The sequence below is a fragment of the Mesocricetus auratus genome, unplaced genomic scaffold (assembly GCF_017639785.1).
Source record: "Mesocricetus auratus isolate SY011 unplaced genomic scaffold, BCM_Maur_2.0 Super-Scaffold_100003, whole genome shotgun sequence".
Lineage (NCBI taxonomy): Eukaryota > Metazoa > Chordata > Mammalia > Rodentia > Cricetidae > Mesocricetus > Mesocricetus auratus.
Window position 1 is genome coordinate 102,016,293 of NW_024429188.1, and position 10,185 is coordinate 102,026,477.

Sequence of the window (10,185 nt, forward strand, 5' to 3'; positions counted from 1 at the left end):
TAATGCTTATGCTCTTCTTTGCCTGTATCTCTGAAACTGATCCTCCAGTTGTATCCTAGGATGATGAACTCAGAACCACTTCCTGTAACAAAGCTAGCAGCAGAATTTGTTGCATCTCCATTTTATAATCCTAATAGTCCCAAAGAGTACTATTTTGGATCAAAGAAAAAAGAACAGAGGTCAACCCCAGTCCATAAATGTTTACTCGACATGAAGGCAGACAATATAAAATCGATTCAAAGGAAATGTTTTTTAACAATACACATAAGAATATTCACATTGGAGAATGGGGTTTTATTTCAATAAATCAATGCCACCCATCATACTAACTGAATAGTGATAACTCAAGTTGCATTGATTCTTTAATTTGTTTAGGTTTAACATGCAAAATCCTTCTGGCATTACATTTGTCTAACGACATAAAGCATAAGGAGCTTATCTGTCATTTTATGATGTCACATATTTAATGTTAAAATAAAGTATCAACACTAAGAGGCTCAGTGAACTCTTCCTCACAGAAGGGGCCCACACATTGCTCATATCTAAGAAAATGCTATACATGCCATTGAGGCTGTTAAGAGCTACATGGCTACTTAGGGATTCTTATTATTAGAATTTTGTTTTTGTTACCGTTATTACCTTGGTGATATTTCAAGGGTTCAAGGTGACCTTAGCCTCCTTTTAAGCACCGGTGCATGTATGTAATAAAGCTATGGATCTTTGACATCTCTCAAATTTTCAGTGTACTTAATGTACCCCAGTCATTTGTGTTTCATGCTGCTACTAATAGTTGTGCCATTTCTCATGGTTTTTTCAAATGTAAGTGCTACAGTAGCAGGACTGGAGGTGAGGAAAGGAAAAGGGGAACAGGCTCATTTTCTTTAACTTCCTCTAAATTGCATATCATTTCCTGTCTATTTTTGTCTGCTTTCAAACCTGGATGTCATTATGAAATCTGTCAAAGCCTAGCCTGCTGGCATATGCCTACAATCCCAGCTACTCAGGAGTCTGAGACAGGAGGATTGCTATGAGTTTACAGCCGAAGTAGGCTGCATAGTGAGTACCAGGACAGCCATGGCTACATAGCAAGATTTTCTCAGAAAAAAAGCAGGAAGACAGCCGAAGATGAAGTTAAGCAGTACTGTGCTTGCTTATCATGCAAAGGGTCTGTGTTCAGTTCTCAGCACTCCCAAAACAAACAAGCAAGTAATCCAAGAGAAAGGAGTTCAGAATGTCCTCCATTTTCCCCAAAATTCAAAAGGGCAGGAAATGAAATATTCCATCCCATGAATAAAGGGAAATTTGGGGAACAGCATAGAAAAAGTCTATCTGACTATGCTGCTTGTAGATTATTTCAGTCTGAGTCTGTTTCTTTTGGCAAAGTGAAGACAAGATTTTCAACCCTGGGAGGGCCATATTGAAACTGAATGTTAAAGGTGTTATAATGTATGTACCAACTAGACAGTGTCTGTCACTGAAGTGGTGCTCAAAAAAATGTCGTTCCTGCGTGTGATGGCATATGCCTTTAATCCCAGCACTCAGAAGGCAGCAACAGGTGACTTTGAGGCCAGCCTGGTTGGCATTGGGACTTTGGGCCAACCAAGGTTACATAGAGAGGTCCTGTCTCAAAACAAAACAGAGAAAAAACAGATGCCAAGCATTGTGTTGTCTGTCTTTAATGCTAGCTCTTGAGAGTATGAGGCAGGAGCATCCCAAGTCCACGGCCTGCCTAACCTACACAGTGAATTCAAGGTCAGCCTGGGAAGCTTAGTCAGACTGTCTCAAAACAAAAAGTAAAAGGAGACCTAAGAGCTATTAGCCCAGTGATACAACACTTGCCTAGCATGTGCAAATCTCAGGGTTCGGTCCCTAGTACTGGGCTGTGTGGGGGTAGAGAATGACCATTCTGTTCATCTTACAGTAAAGTACACATTAAATATTTCAATGAGGCACAACAAAAGAGCTATAAATGTATTACTAAATTATAATCTGCATTAAGCAGACTTACTGAGAATGTCCCTCAGCCTTTTTATTGTACTCTAAGGAGGAAATATTCTGAACACTTTGAAGCATTTACGCTTGTCAAATAAACAAAAAAAAAGAGCAATTTGGCAATGTATGCTTCAACCTGTGAATCTAACAGGATAGTTGTAGAAAGCATGATCCATGAATTGATGAGAATTTTCAAAAAATATTTTACATTTTATCAGCAAATCACATTCCAAGCCTTTGCCATTTGTTTGTGGTTTTGTTAATGATTTACTTATCTTTTATTTCCCCCCTCTGCTCTGTCTCTCTCTGTGTGTCTCTGTCTCTGTGTCTCTGTCTCTGTCTCTGTCTGTGTGTGTGTGTGCATGTGTGTGTGTGTGTGTGTGTGTGTGTGTGTGTGTGTGTGTGTTACATGTGGATGCCCATGGAGGCCAGAATAGAAGTCAGAACCCCCAGGGCTGGAGTTACAGGCAACTCCAGCAGGGAACTAAACTTTGTTGTTCTGCAAGAGCAGCAAGTATTCTTCACCCCAGACCCATCTCTCCACTTCCTGTTTGTGTTTGTTTTCAGACAGGGTCTCACCATGTGGCCCATGTTGGCTAACTACTTGCAATCCTCCTGCTTCTGCCAGCCGTCTGAGTGCTGGGATTACAAGCATGTGCTTCCATGCCTGGTGCAACTCTGAAACCTTTCCCTGGAAATTTTGGGTGCATTTTGAAGTAGTTTAACCTCCTCATTTTACAGATGAGAAAAATAGGCCCAGTTTGGGATGTGACTTGCTCAGGATCGTATTTGTATTTGTATTTCTCTGTCTCTCTTTGTTTCTTTCTTCCTTTCTTTGTTTAGTTTTTCCAGACAGGGTTTATCTGTGTAACCTTAGCTGTCCTGAAACTCACTTTGTAGACCAGGTTGGCCTTTAACTCGAAGAGATCTGCCTACCTCAGCCTCCTGAGTGCTGGGATTAAAGGTGTGTGCCACCAACGCCTTTCTATCCCTCAATATTTCTTTAAAAAACAGATTAATTTTATTTCTTAGTTATGTGTATGTGTGTGCTGTGTACGAGTCTTTGTGCATGAGTTAGATGCCTGAAGAGGGCAGAGGTGTTATATTTCTTTGCAGCTAGACCAGGGCCGTTGTAAGTCACCCAATGTAAACTGTTGGAAACTGAACTGTGGTCCTGGACTAGAGCAGTATACTATCTTAACTACTGAGCCATCTCTTTGGCCCCATATTCCACAACATCTTTATCCTAGTTTCTTGAGCATTCAAAGTGTTTTGACACACTTTCCAGTGTCTCAGATTCTCTATGTGCTAACTGGCGGTAATTATAGGGACTGCCTCATTCAAGGGTGCTGTATTTAAACTACCCCTCTGTAAGTATTAGCTATTATTATTTTTATTGCGGTAATCTCTATCTCCTGGAATCTTTCCATACCCTTTAAAGGCAGGCATCATAGACCTTGCCATCCCTTTATCTAGGAGCACATCAAAAGGCAAAGGGGCCTAAATGTCTCATCTGCCGTATAAGCAGTTCAGTCACATCTAGACCTATGGTACTTTGTACTCAGGGAAAGATAACATCTTCAGGACCATTTATAACTCTGAAACTCTTGGCTTTCTACTTGAAGGATCCTCACAGTCAAGCTTTGAAAAATTGTATGCCTATTTTTTCTCAGAGGACAAGAAAGCAGTAGATGACAATGAAGGGAGCACATGTCTTTAATCTGGGTCCATTTACTCATCTCATGGTATGCTAATTACCAAAACAATGAGTTTTGCAAAGGAAAAACAGTTATTTGTAAGATGGCTGAGCATAGCTGGGGGGGGGTGGACATCAGACTCTCAAACCTGAAAATGGAGCTTAGGGTTATTTACAGGATGAAGGACTGGGTACGGTATTGTATGCCTATAATCACAGCTATTGGGAGGTAAATACAGGATGAACAGGAGTTCTAGGGCATCTTTGGCTACATAGAGAGCTTGAGGACAGCCTATCATACTACATGAAACCCTGTCAAAAGAAAAATAAAGAAAAGGAAAAGTAGAGTGGTCAGCCATGGGGAAAGGCAATTAAAGGTAGTCAGTGGTCTATATATGTGGAATCAAACTTCATGGCTCTTCATGGATGTATGTTCAGAAAATGACATTGTTAAAATGATCTGAGGGTGGACGCAACCTTCTGTCATCAAGAAGTCACCAACTGCACATGTGAAGAGTTTGTGGTTTTAACAAAAATGGCCTTCAAGTCCATGAAAGGTCTCCTAGTCAATCATTATCCCATAAATCAGAAACACCAGAGGTATCTTTTTCCATGCTATATCAAGCAGTGAGGGACTAACAGTGTATAGCTCAGTTGCATTGGCTCCAGAATTAGTGAGGTTCATAAGGTAATTTCAATTGGGCATGCCTGTAATTCCAGAATTTGGGAGGGGAAGGCAAGAGGATTGGAAGTTCAAACTCATTTTGAGCTACTTAGCAAAACTGAGGTCAGTCTGATTAAAAAAAAAAAGCTTGTTAGGTCCAAAGGAGCCCCTCAAAATGATAATACTGGTAACAATGTCCTAAATAGAAGAACTTTGGCTGGGCAAACAGAGGTCTAAAGGCCAGCTTATGTTTACCAGAAATTTCTATTAATCCACCAAGAACCTCCCTAATCTGCCCCAAAAGTCAGTTATGGAATGGAAGTATTTAGCGTGCTCATGCAAATATATAGGTACACAAAATTTAAAAGAAAATACACTTTAAAGAGTTGAGACCTTTTTCCTGGTGATGACTTGGTACTTGCCTAGTCACATGGAGGTAAATTAATGTCCTTTCCACCTTGTTTTTTTAAACCTTTATTTACTTATTTAATGGATATGATTGTTTTGCCTGTATGTATGTCTGTGGGCCTGGTGCCCAGGAAGACCAGAACACCATCAGATCCACTGGAACTGGAGTAAGAGACAGTTGTTAGCAGCCATGTGGTCCTGGGATTCAAACCTGGGTCCTTTGGAAGGATAGCTGGTGTTCTTAACTACTGAGCCATGTCTGCAGCCTGTCCTCTCCACCTTGTATTAATAAAGGAGTATATGTCATGGTGAGCTGCTATAAGGCAAATTTCTTTGCTTCTTGTAAAAAGTTACAGGTAGCTGAAATGGCTCCTGGGATTGCTGAGTGTTTGAAGCCAGCCTGTATGACAGAGTAAGTTTCCAGGACAGCCAGAACTACAGAATGAGGCCCTGTCTCAAAAAAAACAGAAAAAGAAAATTAATATTGTGGCACATGATTGTAACCCCCAAACTTTGAAGGAAGATTGCTTGGAGTTCAAGGCCAGCCTTAGAAAAATAAGGAAACCCTGCGACCCCCGGACCCCCGACCCGCGGGGGTGAGGTGATGAGGGTCGCTACTAATTTAGTGGGCCTTCACGAGCAGATCCGATCTGGAAAGTGAACTTCAAGAGGTTAATGGAAACAGGCTCAAGACAACGTTCGCTGATCAAGAGCCTTTATTTTTTGGGGCGCGCTGGAATTTATAGAGGAAGGACCTCAGGGGGTGGTACAAGCATGTCAATCAAGTCTCAATTCAAATATACACCAAATACGGTAAAGACAAAGCTGTAATTTTCCATCAGTCATTAGTTGCATTCCACAAATGCTTGTCAGTGTAAGTCAGGTGCAAGAATTAGGGAAGGATAGGAAGTGTACAGCAGAACACTATAATTTTGTTAACAAAGACAATTGCTCTGTAAGGGTATTTCCCCTGGCTAGGTGGGTGGGCTGCCCTGTGTAAATTTAACTTTAATGGTTAGCCTTTTCCTTTGTCTCAAGGGCATGTGTGCTCGCAGTCACGTAGGCGGAAGGCCAAGAAACGGTTGACAGACTCCATTTTGTTCAAGGTTCTAGCAGTCCCCAACATCTCCCCTTTTCTATATAGTAAAAGAAGAGAGCAGTTGGGTGAAGTGCCTGGCTTAGGTTACCTGGTGGGCTTCCAGTTCTGGACATGGCGAGAGAGGATACGAATTAAGTTTTTGCCGGCAATGTTTAGAGAGCCATGTTTGCTCCCAGATTCTGGCACCAAGCTATCCCCGTCTTAAGCATCTCCACAGCCTGGAGCAGAGTGAACGCGGGCGGTTGGCCAGGTACTCAAACTCCTGAAAGCTCAAAGGCTGGAATGTAGGTTTGTCTACAGCCTCAGGTTCTTCGGGGTCTTGTTGAGAGAGCTGCTGATAGTGAACCTGAACTGAATTTTTGGTAGCCTCATCAACCTGATTTTTAACAAAACCAGTAAGGCGACAAAATGCCCAAGGACCAAAGGAAATAAGTAACATGAAGCCAATAAACGGTCTTAACAAACTAGGCAGCAAAGTCGATAGCCAGGGGGAGGTAGAGAACCAATTTTTGTACCAAGATTCACTTTGATCCAAATTTCTTTTTGTTTCTTCCAGACTCTGTTCAACTCTTCTGATACTATCTCTAACTAATCCTGATTTGTCTTTGAAAAAGCAACATTCCTCTTTAAGGGTGGCACAAACTCCCCCCTCCCGCAAAAAGGCGAGGTCGAGACCACGGGGGTTTTGCTGTACTACTTCAGCTAAGGAACCAACAGTTTGTTCTAAGTAATCTAAACCTCTTTTTAGCTCATCTACGTCTCTAATAACAGTGCGGGTTAGAGCATTAACAGAGTCCTTTGTGTGGATTAGGGAGTAAATTCCTGTGCCAGCACCTGCTGCACCCAGACCAACCAATATGGCTAATGTGAGGGCAGTGACCTGCTCTCTTTTTGGCGAGAGAGAGTTACAGTTAGATCACTTTGGGGCAATAAATCAGACTCAGGGCAAACAGTCAATTTGGGCACGAGTACAACAAGGACGCAGTAGTCCTTGTGTGCAAGGAAAACATCTACAATAATATGCGGGGATCACCCTGTGGAGCAAGCAAAAAAGGTGAGGTTGGGGGCAATAAGGAAGCAAGCATGAGCAGCAACTTGCTTGGTTTGAGTACATGCTTCTAACAGCAGGGTGGGGGGGAAGCATACGTGGTCCCAAAAGGCAGAGTCCAGATCCCACGACCTATCCTAAGGTCATGCCGCGTGGTTGTGGCTGCGTGCCCCAGCGAAGCAGATTGGTGTCGTTGGTGTAGATGGGTGAGCCGAAGGCTGCAATTCCTTCGTAGAATGGAGGAATGGGCGAATAGCAAATCCAGCAGCGCTCATAGGTGGTGTTGGAGAGTGCCAGGGCTGAGGCGTTGACCATCTGAAGGATGAGGTCCGCGGTGGAGACTGGACCGGCGGGCATGGTGGGTTGATAAACAGTGGTGGCAGCAGCGGGAGCTGGAGAATGGAGATTAGGAAGAGGGCGAGGGGCGGCAGCCTTGGGTCGGAATGAGCCACCACCAGAGGGGTATAAAAAAGGATTGGGGCCAACAGCAATAGGGCGAAAGGAAGGGATTTCTTTCAAAAGTCTAATGGAAAAGGTGAGGCCTGGGTCCGTGCCAGAAACATATAGGCGTAGACCCCAGTAAGCTCCTCGGGAACCTTCCCAGAGGAACCTTTTTCCTGCAGCCGTAAACTGGATATGGAAGAGGTTGTACCAACTGCGTGAACAAAGGGGATTAAATGGTGGTGGGCCAGAATTAAGCTGTCTGGCCGGGGGATGTAAGGAGGGAAACTAAAATTCAAAAGGAGAAATGGAAGAAGTAGCAGGCGATGTGGTGTTATCTTCACTGGGAGTTTTGTTATCAACAGCATCTGAAAGAGAAAACAGGAGATTCCTCAGGGGCTCTTTCCCTGGGAGGGTTATAAAGCTTGACCAGCTTGTCTGGAAGCCAGCGCGTTTCTCCATTGCTGGTGTTATGAACGCAAGCATGTCCTTTTCCCCAGATAAGGACTGGGTGAGGACCGAGCCATTGGCCCGTGTGCACATCCTTCCAGAGAACCTGTCGAAAGTTTTCACGGGTGGAAGGGTGCCAGAGCCGATCAGCAGCTGATCGGCCATTGTTGTCCAGAGAAAATTGAGCACAAAAAGTACATGATTTAAAAGTAGGCGATGCTTGCCTTTGCGAGCGTACAGGGTTTCGCTTTTGGAAGAAAGCTTAAAGAGCATATTTTTTAAGGTCTGATTAGCTCACTCTACAACTCCCTGTCCTTGGGGGTTAAGGGGAATTCCTGTTTTGTGGATAATGCCAAATTTTTTACAAAAATCCTCAAATTTAGAACTAATGTACCCTGGGCCATTGTCAGTTTTAATGGCGATAGGGACAGGAATAATAGTAAAACAATGTAAAATATGGGCAATAACGTCTTTGGTGGCCTCTCCTGTTTGGAGAGAGGCACAAACAAAGCCACTAAAGGTATCCACCGTAACATGAATATATTTAAGATTGCCAAGAGCAGAATAATGAGTAACATCCATTTGCCAAAGCTCACCAGGCACAAGACCACGGGGATTGACTCCTGTATGAGGCTCAGGCAAAAGGGAGAGGCAAGCTTTGCACGATTTAACTATCTCTTGAGCCTGTTCACGAGTGATGGAATATTGTAGCCTAAGTGTTTGTGCATTAAGGTGATGTAACCTATGATCTTGTTGTGCTAACTGTAAAGAGTTAGACTGATCAAACACAAACCAAAGAGAAGTCAGAGGTAGCTTTTATGCATCTGTCTGAAAGGTTTTTAGAAACCACCTTCTGTAGTGATTTGGCTAAGCTGATACATTCAACTTGAGAGACAATAAAATGGCAGAACAAATAAAATGGCACTGACCACACACATACACACACATATACATACACACATACATACACACACATACAGCGGTTTGAGTGTAAAAGCTCCTTTAGTTTCAGACACTGGATACCCTGACCACAGACAGTTTGTATGGGGCTGAATAGAGCATGGACTTAGAACCCAGCAGGGTCACAAGGCTTCAGGTGCCCCTGCCACCCATGGATGTATCATAAACGACAGTGTGACACAGCAGTGACCTCACAGCTTTAAGTTTAGGACTGGCTAAAGAAATGCAGCGATGGCCTGGTAACACTAGCTGGGCCATTTAGATGCTGTCCAAGCTGACAAAGGTCACACAGAACTAGAATGACATACTTTTGGGGGTCTGGCCGATCACAAGAAAACTAAACAGACCAAAAGTGCCACAAAGACTCCTAACTAATGCGTTTACATTCAAGCCTTCTCTTTAGGTCTTAAAGAGCATGCTGTTTAGAGGTGGAAAACTTTTTGTTGGAAAGTCAGACAAGGCCAGTCTACAGTGCTCGAGAGAGCAGAGTCTAGTCCGCACACTCTAGCATATAATATTGAAATGTGTTGGGATCGTAGAAGCAAGGCAATGTCCCAGATCCACATCACTCCTGCCACTACGAGTCTGTTTACAATCACTTTAAATGAGTACAGCAGATTCATTGCTGGATGTGATAAGGAAAACTGTCACAAGATCAGTGCAATTTACAGGATCAGCATGCCTGCCACAGGATGCCCACGACAGAGCTACACGTGTACTGTCTATAGTGAGCCAGCCAGCACAGTTACTTTGGGGAAGGGTTTAAAACATAAACAAAATGTTTGCATTTGCAAATGAGGCATATGAACACCAAGGGAGTGTAACATCTACTCAGGGCACATTTCTTTTTTCATAGGTGTGAAAAATGAGTTAGGGAGAGATCACAGAAAGGTTGCTTATGGCATACCTGGGACTACTGGGATTGTCCACTGCCTGTGTAGCAAAATGCCCATGAAAAATCCTTGTAACAATCCAAGAGGTCAGGGCCATGCTGAGGGCCCTGAAGGTTCGTTCCTGTGACCAGCCAGCGCTACCACCACAGGGACTACCAAGAGAGGCCACCTAGCCTCTAAGGACTCCTAGACACTCAGGGGTCCCAGCTGTTAGCTGCATGACTCTAGGCTGATCTACCTTTAACATTGTATCAAATATAGAATTTGATTGAAAAACTGCTTGTAAAAATAAATTTTAAATCACCCTGTAGATCAACGCAAAAGCATACCACACCGATACATCTATAAGAAAAACAATTCATCCAGAAAAACTACATCTGTGGCTTCCAAAAATAAAGCATCCACAAACCTGATTTCTTTTTGATAACGAAAATAGGGGTATTCCAAGGAGATGTGGAGAGTTCTATATGGCCAGCATTGAATTGCTCCTGCACAAGCTGCTGGGCTGCTTCTAATTTTTCTTTGACTAGAGGC